Genomic DNA, 12,631 nt, shown 5'->3' with positions numbered 1-12,631 from the left:
CAAGGAAGCGGAAGAGAGGGCCTCCTGCCCCTTCCCCCCCTCGATCACGACATCTGCAGAATGTGGCGGCACCATCACCGGACTGGGGATCTCCCGAGTCAGTGTGTGTGCAGATGGAAGTAAACAGTCATCAGACATCAGCGGCGGTAGCTCATGTTCCGCCGGATCATCTATCTCAACTCTGTTACTCCATAGACGACTAGGAGTCGAAGATGCCCCAAAGGAACCAAAGCGTAAAGTGTTCACCGGTGTCATAGATGAATCGGTCCCCCTAGCAGACTTCTCTGCCTTATTAGACTGCGAAGATGCCCCCTTGGCCGCCTCTCGAGGTGTATGGTCTGCACCCTAATCCTGATTCCCTGGCGCCCCACCCCCTCAGTCGTGTCCATGTCTTGTTCCCCATCAACCTCTTGGAACATAGGTGTATCCTCAAGCTCAATATCTAGGTCATGCGTGATCCTGGCATGAGTCCACTTGACCACATCTGGCACAAACTCAACATTAGTCACACTGACACGTAACCTCGCTACACCATGTGCACAGGTGAAAGGCATGTAAACCTGCTCAGTCTTGCCAATAAGAGATCCCAAACTCCATGTGAAAAAAATTTATTCAAAGGCTTAGGAGGTGCACTTGAGAACCGGACCCATATCTGAGATAAAGGTGTGCCCTGTGGCTCCTTTTGTTTCCACTCGTCGAACTCCATGATGATGTTAGTACTCGACACTCTACACATACTGAACTTTAGAATATGGTGTCGATCCTCTCTAGTGGGAAACTTCACCTTGTAAGACTGCTCCTCGAGCCTCAGAAGGTTCCAGTAAAATCTTCCTGGTGCAAGCTCTCTCAGATGTTGCACAATCTGTGCCACGATCATGACTCCATTTGTCACCCTCACAATGCCCGGGAAAGAACTGCCCAAGGGCTGCGTGGTCTGGCCTACATCTGGTGATTCAAAAAACATCAACTCTTGACAACAAACCCCATAAATATTGACCATCGGCTTTGGTCCCAGAAGAAGTGGACACTTTCCAGACGTATGGTTTGGCTTGAGGCAGTTATCACACAGGTCCGAGGTAAACTCTCCAATAAAATTTCCCAGTTCACCACACCGGTAACATGGCAACTTTTCTTTCTTACGCGCCCATTTGGACACTCGTTCACCCTCAGACTTCTCAGACCCCTTGTCTTCATTAGCATCCCGGGGTTTAGCCACCACCTGTTTGGCCCCTGGAGCAGTCACATTTGCCAAAGCTCAAACCGTTTTCCAAAGCGGCCTCCGATAGCACCGGTGTCGCAGCTGTCGTAGCCGGCACCTCCGTGGTTAGAGGCACGGCTATAGTCGTGGCCACAGTCGTCTCCGCGGGCGATGGTGGAGGCCGTGGTGGTGGAGGCCGCCTACCCACGTCATGACCGCCTTGAAATCTGCGATAGCCGCCTGGAAGCGGTTCGGCCTAGCCACCCCCTCCACGAAAGTGCCAGTCGGACCTTGGTATCCTCTAGTGTTTCCGCCCCACTTATCACTATTGCTCCTGAGAGTCATCTAACACCTGGCTGACTCTATCGCCTCCAAGACTCCATCGTGTAACTGATCCTCCGATCTCGGCCACCATGACCTTCTCCATTTGTTATCTCCACCATGGAATTCGAGAAGTCAACATGTCCCAAGGTGTCATCAGTCAACCGAGCTTCGCGCCACACCCTAAGACCTCGTAGGCTGATATGGACATGCACGATCGAAAACTAATCGATCCAGATATCTTGAGCAAATTCTTCGGCAGCCGTTCCGGAACACGTCGATGGCCAGATTGAGGAGGACCGATCAAGCATGACATTGCCGTGATGCAAGAAGAGCACGAGGACCGCAACCGGGACTAGATGATGGATCACAAGATCCACGAAACAAGCCACCAATCGGCCGACCACCTACGACGGAGGAGCAGATCACCACCGCCATAATCCTCGTGATGCATGGCAAAACCAGAGAATCTCAACGAACCGTCGCCGCAACCAATGAGAGGCAGCTATTTGAAGCGTGATAGCAGCAGCCCGCCTTTTGTCAGGTTCCTACAATGGACCGTCGTCAGTACACCAAACTTCATACGTCTAACAACGGCGTGCATCCTCCTGATTCGGTGATGTGTAGATCGAGCTCACATGGTCGTCTCCTGTCTTCCCCCTCGACTCCAACAGGCCTACCGACGCGCCCCGGTCGCCGCTACCCGCCATCACCACTGCAGGATACCAAGATTTGGTCGCTACTGCCTCAGAACCCCAGAGCCAGGGAAGGTCCGCCGCAGCCATGCCACAGGGCCTTTGCCTGGCAACATTGCTAGAGATAGCGGAGGGAGGAGGTAGCGCAGGAAGTCGAGGGAAGGCCAGTGGCGGTCGCACGGGGTCGGAAGGGAGGAGTCACCTTCTTTGACAATATAGCTCAGTCTAGAAAGTTGTTGCTACGTAAAATAAATCTGTTGCCTTCAAACTGTGAGAATCATTCTCAATGGTATATATATTTGACTTCAAGAAATCAATAAAAGCGGCAGTTGTCTGACCATCAACACCATTAATGTCTCTAGGTCCAGAAGAAATACCAAAAACTTTGTGCATATCACCAACATATAATTTGAGTTTCCTATTGAGATATCTTAAGGCACTGATCCTTCATATTTGTTGCACTTACAAGAAATTTCCAAAGTTTAAGATGTACCTATTTCAGGCAAGTTTAATAACCCATCAAATTTGATTTCCTAGAGCATACTTTTTGTAATTCATAAATCCATTCAAAGCAGCATGAACATGGTCTATCTTCAATCTAGATTCAGAGTTACATTTTGCATCCTCATTTTCTGCGCTTGAGTCATCTCCTTCAGTGTAATAATATCTTAAATCTCTATTAGGTTTTGATGTTGCACTTGCTGGCAACTTTACTTAGACGGCATATTTATATCACTAAAACTTAATTAGTAAATATACCATACCTATAGCTGTATGTATATATGATATAAATGTTTATGAATACTACAATGTTCAAAATTAAATTAACAGGCTATCAAACATTAATGACTAAGATGAAATAATACGATATGAGATCTAAGGCAATACAATGTTTTTTGAAAGGCCGATGTTTAGCTTCATGTTTTATCACTACTGCAGGATGCTGCTAATGTGACATTACGATCAGAGACCCTTCGCTGAAATTGTGTGCGATGAAATAATCACAAGCGTTGGTGTAAAAAACCGTCAAAAAGGTGCAAAACGTTTGCGATGACAGATGCATCAAACACGGTTCAGATTTTTGTTGCGTGTGTGATTCAGGGCATATGGTTCAGTTCAATTAATTGTTTGCGATGAGGAGGAACAAAAGAAATGGGCTGCCAGATGAAGGCGTGTGCGATGTAGAGCATACAGTTCACTCGGATGAACTGTTAGTGATTAGGCAACACAAACGAAACGGTCAGCCAGATCAAGGTGTGTGCGATATACGGCATGCGGTTCACTCGGATGAATTGTTTGCGTTGAGACAAGAGAACAGAAACGGTTCAATATAACAAGATGTGTGTGATACGCGGCAAACAAGTGCGTAATCAGAAATGTGTGTGAAGACTGATCATAACACAGACGATTGCTTCTAATAAGACATATGTGATATGCTTTATCTACACAACATCTATTGGCCATTGGGGGACGGGCGGTCATTCAGATACGCCATAAGGATGCGAAGAGGCATCCAAAATCAGCAAGGACTTGTTGTTGCACTAGTATCTCATGTAAGAGAACTCTCAAGTTAAGTGTGCATAGGCTGGAGCAACCATCAGATGGGTGACTAGATGGGAAGTTGTGTCGATGTTAAATTAACTGATAGGACGGGTCATATATGTCAAATTAAATGACTGATATGACCCGTCCCATGAGTTAATTTAACCTCGAGGTCCTTGTTTTTTATTTTTATTTTATTTTTAACACATGTTAAAGAAGGTCTACCGCATTACTTTTTGACAATGTGTATACGTGGCATACAGTTGATCCATCCGACCTGTTTGTGATGGAATAAGCCGTGTGTGTTGTGGGCAAACGCTTGCTAGTGTACAACCGTTTGCGATTGATGAATTCATCACCGACGGGTTCCCTAGTGTGGTCCGTGTTCATCTCATCATCATCTACTTCTTGTGCTAGCTCAATGTTCCTTATATGCTAAGTTTCCATTAATTGATGGCGTTTTGTGAACACACCATCGTTTCCCACTGTTTCCTCACCTGTTTCCCGCCACCCAGCGATATTGCACATAAACCTAGGCGCGACGCGATGCACGGAGGCAACAAGCGCAGCCCGTAGCACATCCACCTTTTCCAAGCATGCCAACCCACCAAAGCGCCGCCTCTGCCATCAACCTCGTCGACGAGGAAAATCAGAAGGCGCCACAGCCCGTCGAGGCTGCAGCGCTCCCCGACAACATGATGGATGACGCTGTGATGTGCGTCATCGCCAGGGTTGAGCAAACCCTTGGCACATGCACTACAAAAAAATACACTTACATGATGATACGTGTTTGTCACAGTAGGTCGCGTTTTTTGTCATGCATGTACATCCATGACGATTTTATGACAGAATCAAGATAGTCATACCTGTGCTGTCGTAGAAGTGTTCCATGACATTACCAAAATTATCATCACGGAAGTGTCCACTTCCATGACGATAAATCGCGCGTCACAGAAGTGCTTTCATCAAGGGTGACCGACACGTAGCATCCACCGTAATGGAACGCCGTTAAGCTATCGGGTCCGGTTTTGGATCCGATAACCCATTAACAGCCCCGACCAATGGGGATTTTCCACGTGTAAAATCATCATTGGCCGGAGGAAACACGTGTCGGCTCACCGTTGGGGCAGATATCATCCACTCATTGGACCCAAGACGCCTATGATACGTCGACACATGGCACAGCCCAACAGAGGCCCATTCCCGTGAAAAGGCCTGCCCGTTTGACTTGTTTAAAAGGTGGCGGGCCGGCCCATGGAAAGCCTGTTAACGGCAGGTTCGCATATAGCCCATTTACAGCCCGCTAACTCACGGCCTGTTACGACCTAACGGTATTAGGCCCAGTAGCGTCATCTGGGCCGTCCAATATGATTCCAGCCCGTTGTAACTTCCAGCCCATGTATGGTCCATGACGTCTTTCGGCCTATATGAGTCCCTTTGTAACTCTTGGCCCATTAACGGCCCGTGGTGAAACCGGCCCGTAATGAACAGTGTATCGCTTTATACCCATTAGCGGCCCATTATTCCATTGGGTCGTTTCCAGCCCGTGTTACCTTTCGGCCTTCTCAGGGCCCATTTATTCTTGGGCTCATTTCCAGCATTCAGTTACTTATGACCCGTTACTGGCCTTTTCTGCTTGTGGGCCAAATTCATCCCGTGGATACGGTCGGCCCGTTTGTGGCCCGTTAATCCGTTGGTCCATTTTCATAGCATCATCAAATATGACCTATTAACGGCCCGTTATGGTCAGCCCATAAAACGTACGATTTCCATTCTAGCCCGTTTACGGCCCATTATACGGCCCATACAAGGCCCATAGATGAGACGACCCGTAGAAGGCCCATAGATCCTACAGGACGTAGAAGGCCCATTGATTCGACGGCCCATTGAAGGCCCATGGATCTGACGGTCCATAGAAGGCCCATGGATCCGACGGCCTATAGAAGGCCCATGGATCCGACAGCCCATAGAAGGCCATGGATCGTCCGTCCCGTAGATGGCCCATGGATCGTACGGCCGTGGAGGGCCATGGTCACTACAACGTTTGGGCGAGTTGGCCCCCGTTTGAACGATATAGCATATTCAAAGAATTATCCTACTCTATACTATCACCTCTAAAAAACATACACTATACAACAAAGAGACCAAGGCATAGAAAGTAGAATAATCCTACACTATACAAAAAAGAAATTACAGCCGATTATACCCACTGGGCATTATGGTTTGGCACCGGTGATAATAAACCATACACAAACAGCAAATTACATACACTGGGCAGATACAGCTCATACATCATGGATGCGCATCAACTTAACTCCATTTGAACTATAATCTCTTCAGAAAATAGGATTGGCCAGATTCAGATAGCACAAATTTCAGTCTGCAAAATCTCCAATTCCTTAGTGGTTACCTCAGTGTCTTGTTTCATTTTTTTGACTCCTGCATCTAATACCTGCATGTCCAGTCTCAACTTGTTGATTGTACTTGAGAATCATGTACACGTTGTCTTGCCACCTCTAGTTGATGCTCGAGAACATCAGCACATTTCAATTCCAACCCATAATCATTCGGTAATGGCCATGCCGCACTGCTCGCAGATCTTTGTGTAGATGTCACTTCATCCTGAAATGTTTCTGTAAGTACACATGTCTAGGGCAAAAATATAGTTACAACAGTGAAGTGAGCAAGACCGACTATTTTGTACTCCCTCTGTCCCAAAATAAGTGTCTCAAGGTTAGTACAACTTTGTACTAGAGCTAGTACAAAGTTAAGACACTTATTTTGGGACGGAGAGAGTACATGGCAAAACAGGACTAACAATAATGTTACACGTCATGAAGCATAAGCAGGTGATATTTTAAAAATTATAAAAAAGGTAGTCTGTGCAGCCTGCATACGGAAATCTCTCTTATCTCACCAGAGGAGCATGATGTTGGGGCCCGGTCCAAAACACAGAAAAGTTACAAATTTAGACAGCACGTTGCGTATAAGTAAGCAAGTAGTTGGCCATTCTGTAGCTCCATTAAAGTCTTGGGAGCATAATGAATAGCAGAGGGTTTCATACAAACATACTACAACAAGCAAAACTATGCAATCATTAGCCTAGTATAAACTAGATTGTGAGCCTCATGCAATAATAGTTGGTTAATAGACTTCAAAGCTCCAGGCACACTTCGACAGAGTAATTAAATGGTAAGACCTTTAATTACGTCAACTAGTAGTTATACAAGTACCCAACATCAGGCATCATTCTTTGGGCATCTCATTAACTAAGGACAAATAAAGCAATTGAAAAGAGCAAATTAGCTATGCCTGAAACAAACAAGGAATTGAACTGTTGAGTTGGATACAGTGACTTACCTTAACAGGTTGAAGAGGCTCAGCGCAGCTCCTACTTCTCTTGCAAGGCTCCTTCCTAACATCTTGTACTTGGAAATTCTCAATCTTATCTTCATTGCACCCCCTCTGCAAGGTGACACAAACTAGTTACTCGTCTCCTTGGAAGATAAATATGCATACTTTCCAGTCTGTGAACACAAAAGGATGAGATTATAACAAAACAACACCACATAATGAAACATGCCGCATCTCTTGCACGTGCACACAATGAAATGAGCATTTACTATGTCTGCACTATGTAAAAACTAGCCATACCTTCGAACTGGATCTCCAGGTACTCTTGGAGAGCCTACATTAGTGTACAGCCAAACCTTTATGTCACCTATGAGTTTGACAAGGCCCCACTACAGCAGCCCTTAGTGTTTAAATCGTTGACAAGCTCTGTTAGAGTGTTAGGTCAAGAACAACAAGTAATCAAAGAAAACAGTCCTAATATGGCTGGCTGATGCAAACAAGCAATTGAACAGATGTGTGAGCAAATCTTACATATCAAGAAAAGAAGCAAAGAAGGTGGCTTAAAGACCATCACTTGACTGACCAGATTTAAGGGGCATTTAAATATCATGTGCAACGTATGAACTAACATAAACATTGCATATTCTAGATTCTACAATGGAATGCACATGTATCAGGTTATGCCATGTATGATGATGCCTAAATGTACACTATAGCAGGCAGGAGTGATTCATCATTGCACGCACAATTGAATTGCAGGTTAAGGGCCAGTTTGATTCCGCCTTTTTAGGGCTTATTGTCAAAATAAGCCATAAAAGATGTAAAGAAGTCATTTTTTGTGTTATGGGCTTGGGCTTAACTAATTTTGCTTTGGAGGGGGGTGTTTTGGGTAGAACCTCACTAAAAATTGAAGGGAAGGCAAATAGTGAAATGACTCTGTTGTCTGCCTATATTACACTCAAAATGCAACCGCTAACGCCCGTGTCACACCTGAAGTAAAAACAAACACGCAAGCGTTCATTGCCCTGCCCGCTTGAATCTCTTCTCCCCTTTCCCTCTATCTCGATCCCCTGCCTGCAGCACTAGGGTTCCTCCAGCGAGCCGTCATCACTGGTCCCATCTGGCCTGGTCCTCGATGATGCTCTGTCCAGCTAGGCTAGATGGCCGGCGGGTAGGGGCAAATCTCCCTGGCTGCTCCTCCCTCTAGCGCCGCCCCTCATTCTCATGGTCTCTAGCAGCTGCTCCACTTTGGTTCGTCCAACGCACTACTCCGGCTGGCACTGCACAACTACGGCTGATGCCATACTGCGGCAGAAGGCACCTTATTCCCCCTCCCCTCCTCCCAGGCCGTGGCCTTGAGGTGCTGTTGAAGGATGAGCTCATCCAACAAGGTGAGGATCTCCTCTGATTTTTTTGCCAAATTTTCATTCTGATCCACTATACGATGAATTGCTATGAAATGCTTCTGCTGCTACTATATGATGCATTGCTATGAGCTGCTCCTGCAACTGCTATATGATGAATTGCTATGAGCTGCTGCTGCTATATGATGAATTGCTATGAGCTGTTTGTGCTGCTATATGATGAATTGCTATGGGCTGCTGCTGCTGCTATATGATGAGTTGCTATAAGCTGCTCCTACTGATGCTATATGATGAATTACTATGAGCTTCTCCTGTTGCTGCTATATGACGAATTGCTATGAGTTGCTCCTGCTGCTGCTATATGATGAATTGCTATGAGCTGCTCCTGCTGCTGCTATATGATGAACTGCTATGAGCTGCTGCTAGTATATGGTGAATTGCACACTGCTGTTGTTGTATGATGAGTTGCTACTGCTGCTATATGATGCTTTCAGGTGGTGCTGCTATATGATAATAACCAGCCACTTGGACCATCAAATTTTAATAAATAATTGTTCTTCATTTAAATGTGGGTCATGCGTTCTTCGTTTAAATTAGGCAATGGGATCTCTATGGAAAACATTGACCAAAGTAGATTGTGCCAAGTAGATGGCATCTTTGTATTTGCATTTTGAGCAAATAGTGATGGCCTATTTTCCTATCATATTAATTACTACACTGGGTTCAATTTGTGATGTTTGCAAGTCAAATTAATTTTCATATGGGCAGCAAAATGAAAAAATATAATGCAATCTAGACTTTTCACTGATCATACCAAAGATAAGTTGAAAACACAATGAAAAGAACTGGTTGGCTAATTACATGGAGCTTATATTCACATGTGCTTACTTTCTTAGGATAAATCGTAATAACTGTCCCTAAGAAACTTGGCCAATAGAACTGATGTACAAATAACATGTCACGATGATTGCAATGGAGGAGTGACGTACCATAGCACACTGTATAGGCTCACCGCTGCCTCTCCTTTTTTTTGCGATGTTCCACGAAATTGCCACATACATCTTGTACTTTTTAATTGTGTAACCCTATCTGCAAGTTGACACGGCTAATTTCAGACATCTCTACATGATAATACATTGCATATCCCTTGCGCAAATTTAAACCACCAATTAATGATTGTGTGCATAGCATAAACTAGCCATGACTCTGTGTGCTGGACTAGCAGGCACTCTAAGGGAGCCTAATGTAGTGCACTGGAATTCCTACATGCCACCTATGATTTTGTGTAATGTACTGCCTCTGTTCCTAAATATATGTCTTTGTAGAGATTCTAGTATGGACCACATACAGATGTATATGGATGCATTTTCGAGTGTAGATTCACTCATTTTGCTCCACATGTAGCCTATAGTGGAATCTCTAGAAAGACTTATATTTAGGAACAGAGGTACGAGGTAGTATCATGTATGACATCAACATATCTAATTACCAGCCAGTAGTAGAAATCATTGTCTGCACAAAGGGATTACTGGTCGAAAATCCTAACAAAGCATGCTGGCAGGCACAGAACAATACAAGAGAGAGACACACTTATAAGATCATAGCAATGCCTCAGTCCAGGATCTTAGTTCGCCAAGCTGTTAGATCCAGAAGAAACATCGTCCTTGTAGTTTTTGCCAGCTGCATAACAGGTAACATCGACCTGTTAGTATATTTGAAGTACATCGGACAGGTGATGCTGGATGGGTTTAAAGGTGACAAGTACCTAGGCCGTGGCGGGTGCTTGGCATCTTGCCAGACGGTGGGAGTCAGGTTAGAAACGTCAAGGGTGATGACGTTGCGCTGGCTGTCGGGGTCCGGTAAGGAGATCTAGAACCGTCGAGTAGGGTGTTTGTGGAGCGGATCCGGTAGGGTGGACTACGGTGTGGGTGAAGAAGATCTGTGGCCGTGGACGCAGGCGTAGGTGAAGCTGCTCCGGTGGTTGGGTTAAAAATGGTGTCGACGATGCGGATCTGCGGCCGTGGATAGGGCGTCAGAAGCTGCTACGGTGGTTGGGTTAAGGATGGTGTCGACGATGCGGATCTGCGGCCGTGGACGGGGCGTTAGAAGCTGCTCCGGTAGTTTGGATGAGGGTGCGAGGAAGCAGATCTGAGGCCGTGGACTTGTGAGTTGGCAAAGCGGCCCCGGTAGGGTTGAGAATGGTATAGGCGAAGCTCTGGTAGGGTTGACGATGGTGTCGACGAAGCGGCTCCGGTAGGGTTGAGGAAGGTGTCGGCAAAGAGGATCAGAGGCCGTCGACGGGGGCGGCGGTGGGGCGGCTCCGGGGGGTGTGGACGAAGCGTCTCCGGTGGGGAGTACGAATGAGCCGCTGTAGATGCACGACGGTTGACAAGAGTACCGGCGAAGCAGATTCGGCGCCGTGGACAAGGCCGACACTGAATGGGCTGTGGTACAGTGGTGGATGAGCAGTCTACTTGTTTCTAGGGGAGGTGGGAGGGGTAGATGCGGCCACAAAAGCAGATTCGGCAAGGTGGACACCGCTGGCAGTGAATGGGCTATGGTACGCCGGTGGATGAGCAGTCTAGGGTTTCGAGAGGGGAGGGGAGAAAGGCCGATGAAGTACAGACGGCGTGATGTAAGATGCTCTGGTGCTGTGGAGTTAGTCGTTTTTGCGGGAGGGGGAGAGGAAACGGGGGTGCCGTGTAGTGGGGGGAACCAGAAGTTACCAAAGCAGCCCCGACCTATTATGTAGATGAGGGTGGTATTGTAACTGTTGGTCTCCGTGCACCAAGGACAAAAGGGGAATTTCACATGCTAAAGACTAAGGTGGCAGAAATTTTAGAAGGACGCGGGAGATTTTGCCGCCCGCGGGATCGTTCGTATCCAGTTTCAACTAATTTTGGACCGTGCTAGCGGGAAGGTCATGCTAGACTGTGTACACGGGGCACGCGTCAGCAGTTAATAACTGGTGTGAAGTCCACCCCAGAAAAAAAGACAATAACTCAGGATGATGCGCCGATAACTTGGGCGTTCACACGGGCGTGGCCAATCATACGGATGTAGTGGCACGTTCACAAAAAAGGGATCAAATGCTCAGCCTATGTATTTCTCGTGTAAATAGATAATTTAGTGCCATTGGTTATTTACTTTAAACATAATTCATTGACGTGTTAGTGTAGAGGCGCACAAAAAGAAATGGATATTGTAGTCCGCTACTTAAAAGTGTTACCTCATATGATTACATAGCCTCCATGTCATAAATTGCGTACCCGTTGAATTCATAAATGAATATGACATATATTACTTCATAATATAACCTTAAATCATCCAAGACTAATGAATTTGAATGCAATAGTAACAATGGTGCATGTACATGATAACTACACCGGTTGTTTGAAGAAACATCACTGTAACTTTGGCATGCACAACTGAAAAGGTTTATTTAAATAGAAAATAATGTGATATGTGAGTGTCCAATCTTTATAGCATTGAATCGATATTGTACCTTTGGCCATGATACTAAGTAGACATTGATTTATGTTCAAGCGATGCACGTCCACGATCGCTAGATAGTGATATGTGAATGAATTGTGCAATCTCTCTCACACGCATACAATTCTCATTTCCCTGTGGGCATCGGAATCACACACTTGCACTTCGTGTATTTCTCTCCCTCCGTCAAGGTTAGAATTCGTCTTTCTACCCTGTCCTACAAGCCTCTCACACAGAAACACACACACTCTCTCTGTCTAACACGCCCACCCCTTTAATTCCGCCCACCCACAGCCACTAATGTCTCAAAGTATAATAATGTCTCTCACACATATGCCTAAGGTTAACTCGAGTTTCGGAACCATATGAATACATATAATGGGATTCCAGCAGAGCACCTTTTGTTTTGAGATTTCTCTCTCTCTCTCTCTCTCTCTCTCTCTCTCTCTCACACACACACACACACACACACACACACACACACATGCGCGCGCACATTGTTTCTCACTTCATTTTTTCCGTCACTTGCATGCACACCGTTTTTTATCTTCGTGATGCTTTAAGAATGCCTTGCACAAATGCTATCTACCTATCCCTTAATATAGCTAGATATGTGTCATACAAACTCCTTCTCCCTACTAGCAAGATACCCATGCGTTGCACGG

Source organism: Triticum dicoccoides, chromosome 7B (assembly GCF_002162155.2).
Source record: "Triticum dicoccoides isolate Atlit2015 ecotype Zavitan chromosome 7B, WEW_v2.0, whole genome shotgun sequence".
In the NCBI taxonomy this organism is placed as follows: domain Eukaryota; kingdom Viridiplantae; phylum Streptophyta; class Magnoliopsida; order Poales; family Poaceae; genus Triticum; species Triticum dicoccoides.
The sequence above is the reverse complement of the archived record's forward strand: the minus strand, read 5'-3'. Positions refer to the sequence as shown.